This window comes from Carassius auratus, unplaced genomic scaffold, assembly GCF_003368295.1.
Source record: "Carassius auratus strain Wakin unplaced genomic scaffold, ASM336829v1 scaf_tig00214538, whole genome shotgun sequence".
In the NCBI taxonomy this organism is placed as follows: domain Eukaryota; kingdom Metazoa; phylum Chordata; class Actinopteri; order Cypriniformes; family Cyprinidae; genus Carassius; species Carassius auratus.
The window spans coordinates 10,766-21,530 of record NW_020527698.1 but is presented as its reverse complement, the minus strand read 5'-3'; positions in this window follow the sequence as shown (position 1 = coordinate 21,530).

Genomic DNA, 10,765 nt, shown 5'->3' with positions numbered 1-10,765 from the left:
GTTATGTTTTTTTTTTCATTTATTTCATTGATTAAAGAAAAAACCTTGCTACTGTGTCAACTCAGTCTGAGACTATTTAAAACCATGACATAGAAAGCAGATTTCTGTTCATTTGGGTTAAACTGCCATTTTAGTCAAAAACTAGGCTTAATCTCTGTCAAGTCAAACCACCCCTAGTGGTTTTGAACCTTTATAACTATTACAATGTTAATTTTTCTAATCATCCATTTTTATTAAGAATCATGTAATGCATGAACGTATGCAATTTAGTAAAGGTTACATTTTTTACTATAAGTTATAGGCTTTTGTGTACATGATAGATATTTGAAATTAAAAGTAATAAAATGCTTACCATAATTGTCCTTTTTATAATATTCTTTTCAGTTTTCAATTTAATGATAATGTGGCCCAGTTATCAAAACTGATATGTTTGTATGTATGAAGAGTTAAGTTGTGAACTTTGAATGAATGTGACTTTAAATGTTATACTGACCTGAATGTCACTAGTCATTAAACCTGAAAAATAAAAAAAGAAGTAAGTGATGGAATGAGCCGTTGAGTGATACTTTCCTTCTATCAAGTGGCTGTATTTGCATTTTTGAGTAATCCGAACATAGACACATACTGTCCTACATAGCTAGTAAAATGTCAGTTTGTATCCAATCTCTATAAAATTTGCTTGATTGTTTACAGTAATGTAATAAATGCATTTACATACATTTGTGAAGTTTTGACTTTTCATTTGAAGAATTATAAACACTGGTAGATTATATCAAGAAAATATATATAAAAAAAACTGTTATAACTGTTCAAATGCAAATGTTCAACATATTTTTATAATTATTAACCTAGAGACTCTAGAAAATAGTACTGCTCTGATTTTATAAATATATTTTGTGTTTAAAACCTACAGCTAGTTGCAAAATAATTTATACAATTAATACAATTTTCATAAACACTTTGGTTGACTGCATTGGTTGCACAGGCAAACTTCTTCAAATAGATGAGATCTATCATATTATATGAAGATCTAATGTATGTCTAAATAAATTAAGACTGTTTTCATATAATTTACTATGAAATATTCCCCTGGTTTCACAGACAACTGTTTTCATTTCTAATTTTAAGATTGCCAAACCTGTCTTTATATTTAACATAAGTACTATTAAAAAAAAAAGACTTAGCCTGCTGGGGAAAGTAAAGTTAATAAACAATTTTTTGCTGAAATGCGTTGTTTCATTGTTGTTAAAAGACATAATATTTTTGCTCTGCTTTAGGATTAAGTGTCCTAGGACAGATGAGGAGGTGAGTGGAAACTAGTGTAGCTATAATGAGGGAGGACATCAAACTCCAGAGAGAGACAGAGGAGATGAAGAACACAAGAAAGCAGTGAGAGAATGATTTAGAGACAATTAATTGTTTATTAATCCTGCTCTCAAAAACAGTAAACAGTGGATAAAATTGGTACATTTAAGTTTTCAATATATTTTTTTTAGCTGCAAGCAGCATTTTACCGAGGTTCAAGAACATTAAGGCCTCTGAGGTGGTCAGAGCCAACCTGGATGTTTGGATGACTGTTAAAACATCCAAAATGGAGAACAGGCTAACAGACAGACACACACACTGAAAGTAAATGATTAGACTAATATATGTATTTGAAATAAGTGATAGGTGACATTAAACTTATTGCAAGTCTTCTCTTTTTTAGAGTTTAGATGTCATTTTCAGGTTAAACTGTAATCATAATGTGCCAAAATTGTTAAAACTGATACATCTGTACGAACAAAATGGAAAACATCAATTCAATGAGATTTAAAATGTTATAACAGTTAATTTTTTAATGTTTTGGCATGAATTCATGAATTCTTTCAACAGTGCTGTTCAACTTAACTGAATGAGCCCATTAGTGGTCTTCCGCTGCCATCTAGTGGTTATAAATTGCATTTACTCCAACAACACTGTGTTTTTAAACATAACTGTTATAGTGTTGTTGTTTTTTTTTTGCCCAATCTCTCTTAAATTTTGCCTGCTTGTTTAGAATGAAATTATGCATTATTTTACACAGTTTTGATAATTTGTGGGCTTTCTGATTGTATTAATAGGCCTTTGTGTGCACTATGAAAAGAACATATTATAAAATGACTGGTTTATAGTTGCCCAAATGCAATTGTTCAACATGTTTTTGATAATTATTGACCTTCAGAGTCTAGAGAATTGTACTTCAGTGGTTTTATTGATTTTCATCTTAAACCGTATCACAAGTATGCCAAAGTAACTTTTTTAAATAATCTTGAATATTTAATTAAGAGCTTTATTGACAACATTGGTCCCAGAGGCAAAGTTGTTCAGAATGAGGAGATCTATCATATGATATGAAGATTTTGTGTTTTTGAGTGAATATATGAGCATTTTCAAACAATTTGAGGCCATTTACCATATAAATCTTGTGTTTTGAGACCTTTTCTACTGTTATAGCGCCATCTATGGTCTGATCTCCATGAAACTTTGCATGCTTCTTAAGAATCATCTGTTACATGATTTCACCAAGGCTAATAAAGTTTTGAGTTTTCGTTTAGGTTTTATAGGCTTTGGGGTATGTTTGGCCACACCCCTTTTTCTAAATTACCCCGTTACAGCTAACCAAAGGACAAAATTCAACATTTTTTAAATAATTATTGATCTAGAGAGTCCACAGAATATTACTGCAGTGGTTTGGTTCCGATCGGACAAAAAACCTAGGACTAGTTCGCAAAAGTAGGTTTTTAACATATTTGTGAATAACAATTGAACGATTTGATTGACAGCAATGGTTCTTGAGGCAAAGTTGTGCATTATGAGGAGATCTATCAAATGATATGCATATTGTGTTGATATGTGAAACACCACGTGATTACAGAGCCATAAAACTCGTTAGCGCCAACTAGTGGCCGATTTCTTTCAAAATTCTTACAGACCTTAAGGTTCATGAGTCGAACGTACCCAGCGAGTTTCGTTCCGATCAACATCCATTAACCCTTTCAAATAGGTGCTTAAAATTTTTTGGCCAATGGCGGCCATGTTTTTTGAGATATGTAAATGTCCTCATAGGTACTTGTGCCCCTTCAGACCAAGACATTGCATACCAATTTTCAAGTCGATCGAGCAAACGGTTGCCTAGTTATAGCAATTTATGTGTTTTTTCTATCTTAAAGCGCCCCCAAGTGGCAGAGATGCGCAATTTTTTTGATTTGACCAAAGATTGAGCTCATACATATGTATACCGAGTTTGGTGAAGATATCTCATTACCTTCAAGAGTTATAGTTAAAATAGCATTTGGCTAACGTTAGCATAGACGCTTTTTGGTGTACTGTTTCGCGTAAGAATTGAAATTTCAACTTTTTTTTGATAATTATTGATATTGAGTGTCCAGGGAATATTTATGAAGTGGTTTGGTTCTGATTGGTTGAAAATCCTAGGACTAGTTCGCAAAAGTAGGTTTAGGATATAGCTCGATTTTGCGAGAAAACGGTGCGTCGTAGACCCCAAAAAGGCGCCGTGCACTTTTGTTCGGGCTAACCCAAGGATTGCAACAATGCCATGTTTTTGAGTCTATGGCTAACGGTTTACACTTTACGGCCAAAAATGTCCAAAATTTTTGTTTTTTGCGCTGTAGCGCCCCCGTTAGGCCGATTGGGCCGGTTCTTTGTATCTGAGTAGCGAGCAAGACTACTACGATCTGACCAAGTTTCAGCTCTCTAGGCCTTACGGTTTGGGCTGCACGTTCAGTTTTAAGGCGGAAGAATAATAATAATAATAATAATAATAATTAAAGCTGCAAGCAGCATTTACGGGGTTCAAGCACATTAAGGCCTCTGAGGTGGTCTGAGCCAACCTGGATGTACGGATGACAGTTAAACACATCCAAAACGGAGAATAGGCTGACAGACAGACACACGCACTGAAATTAAATGATTAAACTAGTTTTAAGAGTTTGGATGTCATTTTCAGGTTTCACTGTAATCATAATGTGGCAAAATTTTAAAAACTGGTAAGTCTGTATGAACAAAATGGAAAACTTTAACTCAGTGAGATTTAAAATGTTTTTTTTATTGTTTAGGCATGAATTCATAAATCTTCTCAAAAGTACTGTTTCAATTTGCTGAATGAGCCCATTAGTGGTCTTCCGCTGCCATCTAGTGGTTGCATTTACTCAAACAACACTGTTTTTAAACATAACTGTTATAGTGTAAAGTTTTTTGCCCAATCTCTCTTAAATTTTGCATGCTTGTTTAGAATGAAATTAGGCTTTATTTTACACAGTTTTGATAGTTTGTGGGCTTTCTGTTTGTATAAATAGGCCTTTGTGTACACTGTGAAAATAACATATTATACAATCACTGGTTTATAGTTGTCCAAATGCAATTTTTCAACATGTTTTTCATTATTATTGACCTTCAGAGTCTAGAGAATTGTACTTCAGTGGTTTTATTGATTTTCAGCTTAAAGCCTTGGACTACTTTGCCAAAGTAACTTTTTTAAATAATCTTCAATATTTAATTAACAGCTTTATTGACAACATTGGTCCCAAAAGTTGTTCAGAATGAGGAGATCTATCATATGATATGAAGATCTAGTGTTTATGTGAATATATGAGCATTTTCAGACAATTTGAGGCCATTTACCATATCAATCTTATGTTTTGAGACCTTTTCTACTGTCATAGCGCCACCTGTGGTCCGATCTCCATGAAAATTTGCATGCTTGTTAAGAGTCACCTGTTACATGTTTTCACCAAGTTTCATAAAGTTTTGAGTTTTCGTTTAGGTTTTATATGCTTTTGGGTATTTTGGTCACGCCCCTTTTCTAATTTAGCCAGTTAAAGCTAACCAAAGGACAAAATTCAACATTTTTTTGATAATTATTGATCTAGAGAGTCCAGAGAAAATTACTGCAGTGGTTTGGTTTCGATCGGGTAAAAAATCTGGGACTAGTTCGCAAAAGTAAGTTTTTAACATATTTGTGAATAACAATTGAACGATTTGATTGACATCTTCGCTCCTTGAGGCAAAGTTGTTCACAAAGAGGAGATCTATCATATGATATGAAGATCTAGTGTTTGTGTGAATGTATGAACATGTCCTACAAATTGTGATCATTTTCTATTGAAAATGTTTGTTTTTGAGGCTTTTTCAACTGTTATAGCGCCACCTATGATCCGATCTCCATGAAACTTTGCATGCTTGTTAAGAGTCACCTGATACATGATTCCACGAAGTTTCATAAAGTTTTGAGTTTTCGTTTAGGTTTTATAGGCTTTGGGGTATGTTTGGCCACACCCCTTTTACTAAATTACCCCTTTACAGCTAACCAAAGGACAAAATTCAACATTTTTTTGATAATTATTGATCTAGAGAGTCCACAGAATATTACTGCAGTGGTTTGGTTCCGATCGGACAAAAAACCTAGGACTAGTTCGTAAAAGTAGGTTTTTAACATATTTGTGAATAACATTTGAACAATTTGATTGACAGCAATGGTTCTTGAGGCAAAGTTGTGCACTATGAGGAGATCTATCAAATGATATGCATATTGTGTTGATATGTGAAACACCACGTGATTACAGAGCCATAAAACTCGTTAGCGCCAACTAGTGGCCGATTTCTTTCAAAATTCTTACAGACCTTAAGGTTCATGAGTCGAACGTACCCAGCGAGTTTTGTTCCGATCAACATCCGTTAACCCTTTCAAATAGGTGCTTAAAATTGTTTGGCCAATGGCGGCCATGTTTTTTTGAGATATGCAAATGTCCTCATAGGTACTTGTGCCCCTTCAGACCAAGACACTACATACCAATTTTCAACTCGATCGAGCCAACGGTTGCCTAGTTATAGCCATTTATGTGTTTTTTCTATCTTATAGCGCCCCCAAGTGGCAGAGATGCGCAATTTTTTTTATTTGACCAAAGATTGAGCTCATACATATGTGTACCAAGTTTGGTGAAGATATCTCATTCTGTTCAAGAGTTATAGTTAAAATAACATTTTGGCTAACGTTAGGATAGACGCTTTTTGGCGTACTGTTTCGCGTAAGAATCGAAATTTCAACTTTTTTTTGATAATTATTGATATTGAGTGTCCAGGGAATATTTCAGAAGTGGTTTGGTTCTGATTGGTTGAAAATCCTAGGACTAGTTCGCAAAAGTAGGTTTCGGATATAGCTCGATTTTGCGAGAAAACGGTGCGTCGTAGAGCAAAAAAAGCAGCTGTGCACTTTTGTTCGGGCTAACCCAAGGATTGCAACGATGCCATGTTTTTGAGTCTACGGCTAACGGTTTACGACCTGCGGCCAAAAATGTCAAAAATTTTAGTTTTTTGCGCTGTAGCGCCCCCGTTAGGCCGATTGGGCTGAGACTTTGATAAGTTCTCCCCAAAATGAGCTCTACGATCTGTCCAAATTTCAGCTCTCTAGGCCTTATGGTTTGGGCTGCACGTTCAGTTCTAGGGCGGAAGAATAATAATAATAATAAAAATCCTAACAATTACAAGAGGGTTTCAGCACTGCGTGCTTGAACCCCTAATTAAAGCTGCAAGCAGCATTTACGGGGTTCAAGCACATTAAGGCCTCTGAGGTGGTCTGAGCCAACCTGGATGTACGGATGACAGTTAAACACATCCAAAACGGAGAATAGGCTGACAGACAGACACACGCACTGAAATTAAATGATTAAACTAGTTTTAAGAGTTTGGATGTCATTTTCAGGTTTCACTGTAATCATAATGTGGCAAAATTTTAAAAACTGGTAAGTCTGTATGAACAAAATGGAAAACTTTAACTCAGTGAGATTTAAAATGTTGTAACAGTGTTTTTTTTTTTTTTTTGTTTAGGCATGAATTCATAAATCTTCTCAAAAGTACTGTTTCAATTTGCTGAATGAGCCCATTAGTGGTCTTCCGCTGCCATCTAGTGGTTGCATTTACTCAAACAACACTGTTTTTAAACATAACTGTTATAGTGTAAAGTTTTTTGCCCAATCTCTCTTAAATTTTGCATGCTTGTTTAGAATGAAATTAGGCTTTATTTTACACAGTTTTGATAGTTTGTGGGCTTTCTGTTTGTATAAATAGGCCTTTGTGTACACTGTGAAAAGAACATATTATACAATCACTGGTTTATAGTTGTCCAAATGCAATTTTTCAACATGTTTTTGATTATTATTGACCTTCAGAGTCTAGAGAATTGTACTTCAGTGGTTTTATTGATTTTCAGCTTAAAGCCTTGGACTACTTTGCCAAAGTAACTTTTTTAAATAATCTTCAATATTTAATTAACAGCTTTATTGACAACATTGGTCCCAAAAGTTGTTCAGAATGAGGAGATCTATCATATGATATGAAGATCTAGTGTTTATGTGAATATATGAGCATTTTCAGACAATTTGAGGCCATTTACCATATCAATCTTATGTTTTGAGACCTTTTCTACTGTCATAGCGCCACCTGTGGTCCGATCTCCATGAAAATTTGCATGCTTGTTAAGAGTCACCTGTTACATGTTTTCACCAAGTTTCATAAAGTTTTGAGTTTTCGTTTAGGTTTTATATGCTTTTGGGTATTTTGGTCACGCCCCTTTTCTAATTTAGCCAGTTAAAGCTAACCAAAGGACAAAATTCAAAATTTTTTTGATAATTATTGATCTAGAGAGTCCAGAGAAAATTACTGCAGTGGTTTGGTTTCGATCGGGTAAAAAATCTGGGACTAGTTCGCAAAAGTAAGTTTTTAACATATTTGTGAATAACAATTGAACGATTTGATTGACATCTTCGCTCCTTGAGGCAAAGTTGTTCACAAAGAGGAGATCTATCATATGATATGAAGATCTAGTGTTTGTGTGAATGTATGAACATGTCCTACAAATTGTGATCATTTTCTATTGAAAATGTTTGTTTTTGAGGCTTTTTCAACTGTTATAGCGCCACCTATGATCCGATCTCCATGAAACTTTGCATGCTTGTTAAGAGTCACCTGATACATGATTCCACGAAGTTTCATAAAGTTTTGAGTTTTCGTTTAGGTTTTATAGGCTTTGGGGTATGTTTGGCCACACCCCTTTTACTAAATTACCCCTTTACAGCTAACCAAAGGACAAAATTCAACATTTTTTTTGATAATTATTGATCTAGAGAGTCCACAGAATATTACTGCAGTGGTTTGGTTCCGATCGGACAAAAAACCTAGGACTAGTTCGTAAAAGTAGGTTTTTAACATATTTGTGAATAACATTTGAACGATTTGATTGACAGCAATGGTTCTTGAGGCAAAGTTGTGCATTATGAGGAGATCTATCAAATGATATGCATATTTCGTTGATATGTGAAACACCACGTGATTACAGAGCCATAAAACTCGTTAGCGCCAACTAGTGGCCGATTTCTTTCAAAATTCTTACAGACCTTAAGGTTCATGAGTTGAACGTACCCAGCGAGTTTTGTTCCGATCAACATCCGTTAACCCTTTCAAATAGGTGCTTAAAATTGTTTGGCCAATGGCGGCCATGTTTTTTTGAGATATGCAAATGTCCTCATAGGTACTTGTGCCCCTTCAGACCAAGACACTGCATACCAATTTTCAAGTCGATCGAGCCAACGGTTGCCTAGTTATAGCCATTTATGTGTTTTTTCGATCTTATAGCGCCCCCAAGTGGCAGAGATGCGCAATTTTTTTTGTATTGACCAAAGATTGAGCTCATACATATGTGTACCAAGTTTGGTGAAGATATCTCATTCCGTTCAAGAGTTATAGCTAAAATAGCATTTGGCTAACGTTAGCATAGACGCTTTTTGGTGTACTGTTTCGCGTAAGAATTGAAATTTCAACTTTTTTTTGATAATTATTGATATTGAGTGTCCAGGGAATATTTCTGAAGTGGTTTGATTCCGATTGGTTAAAAATCCTAAGACTAGTTCGCAAAAGTAGGTTTCGGATATAGCTCGATTTTGCGAGAAAACGGTGCGTCGTAGAGCAAAAAATGCAGCTGTGCACTTTTGTTCGGGCTAACCCAAGGATTGCAACGATGCCTTGTTTTTGAGTCTACGGCTAACGGTTTACGATCTGCGGCCAAAAATGTCCAAAATTTTAGTTTTTTGCGCTGTAGCGCCCCCGTTAGGCCGATTGGGCTAAGACTTTGATAAGTTCTCCCCAAAATGAGCTCTACGATCTGTCCAAATTTCAGCTCTCTAGGCCTTACGGTTTGGGCTGCACGTTCAGTTCTAGGGCGGAATAATAATAATAATAATAAATAAAAGTCCCTTAACCAAATTAACAAAGAGGGTTTCAGCACTGCGTGCTTGAACCCCTAATTAAAGCTGCAAGCAGCATTTACGGGGTTCAAGCACATTAAGGCCTCTGAGGTGGTCTGAGCCAACCTGGATGTACGGATGACAGTTAAACACATCCAAAACGGAGAATAGGCTGACAGACAGACACACGCACTGAAATTAAATGATTAAACTAGTTTTAAGAGTTTGGATGTCATTTTCAGGTTTCACTGTAATCATAATGTGGCAAAATTTTAAAAACTGGTAAGTCTGTATGAACAAAATGGAAAACTTTAACTCAGTGAGATTTAAAATGTTGTAACAGTGTTTTTTTTTTTTATTGTTTAGGCATGAATTCATAAATCTTCTCAAAAGTACTGTTTCAATTTGCTGAATGAGCCCATTAGTGGTCTTCCGCTGCCATCTAGTGGTTGCATTTACTCAAACAACACTGTTTTTAAACATAACTGTTATAGTGTAAAGTTTTTTGCCCAATCTCTCTTAAATTTTGCATGCTTGTTTAGAATGAAATTAGGCTTTATTTTACACAGTTTTGATAGTTTGTGGGCTTTCTGTTTGTATAAATAGGCCTTTGTGTACACTGTGAAAAGAACATATTATACAATCACTGGTTTATAGTTGTCCAAATGCAATTTTTCAACATTTTTTCATAATTATTGACCTTCAGAGTCTAGAGAATTGTACTTCAGTGGTTTTATTGATTTTCAGCTTAAAGCCTTGGACTACTTTGCCAAAGTAACTTTTTAAAATAATCTTGAATATTTAATTAACAGCTTTATTGACAACATTGGTCCCAGAGGCAAAGTTGTTCAGAATGAGGAGATTTATCATATGATATGAAGATCTAGTGTTTTTGAGTGAATATATGAGCATTTTCAAACAATTTGAGGCCATTTACCATATAAATCTTGTGTTTTGAGACCTTTTCTACTGTTATAGCGCCACCTATGGTCCGATCTCCATGAAACTTTGCATGCTTGTTAAGAGTCACCTGTTACATGATTTCACTGAGTTTCATAAAGTTTTGAGTTTTCGTTTAGGTTTTATAGGCTTTGGGGTATGTTTGGCCACACCCCTTTTTCTAAATTACCCCTTTACAGCTAACCAAAGGACAAAATTCAACATTTTTTTGATAATTATTGATCTAGAGAGTCCACAGAATATTACTGCAGTGGTTTGGTTCCGATCGGACAAAAAACCTAGGACTAGTTCGCAAAAGTAGGTTTTTAACATATTTGTGAATAACATTTGAACGATTTGATTGACAGCAATGGTTCTTGAGGCAAAGTTGTGCATTATGAGGAGATCTATCAAATGATATGCATATTGTGTTGATAAGTGAAACACCACGTGATTACAGAGCCAATAAAACTCGTTAGCGCCAACTAGTGGCCGATTTCTTTCAAAATTCTTACAGACCTTAAGGTTCATGAGTCGAACGTACCCAGTGA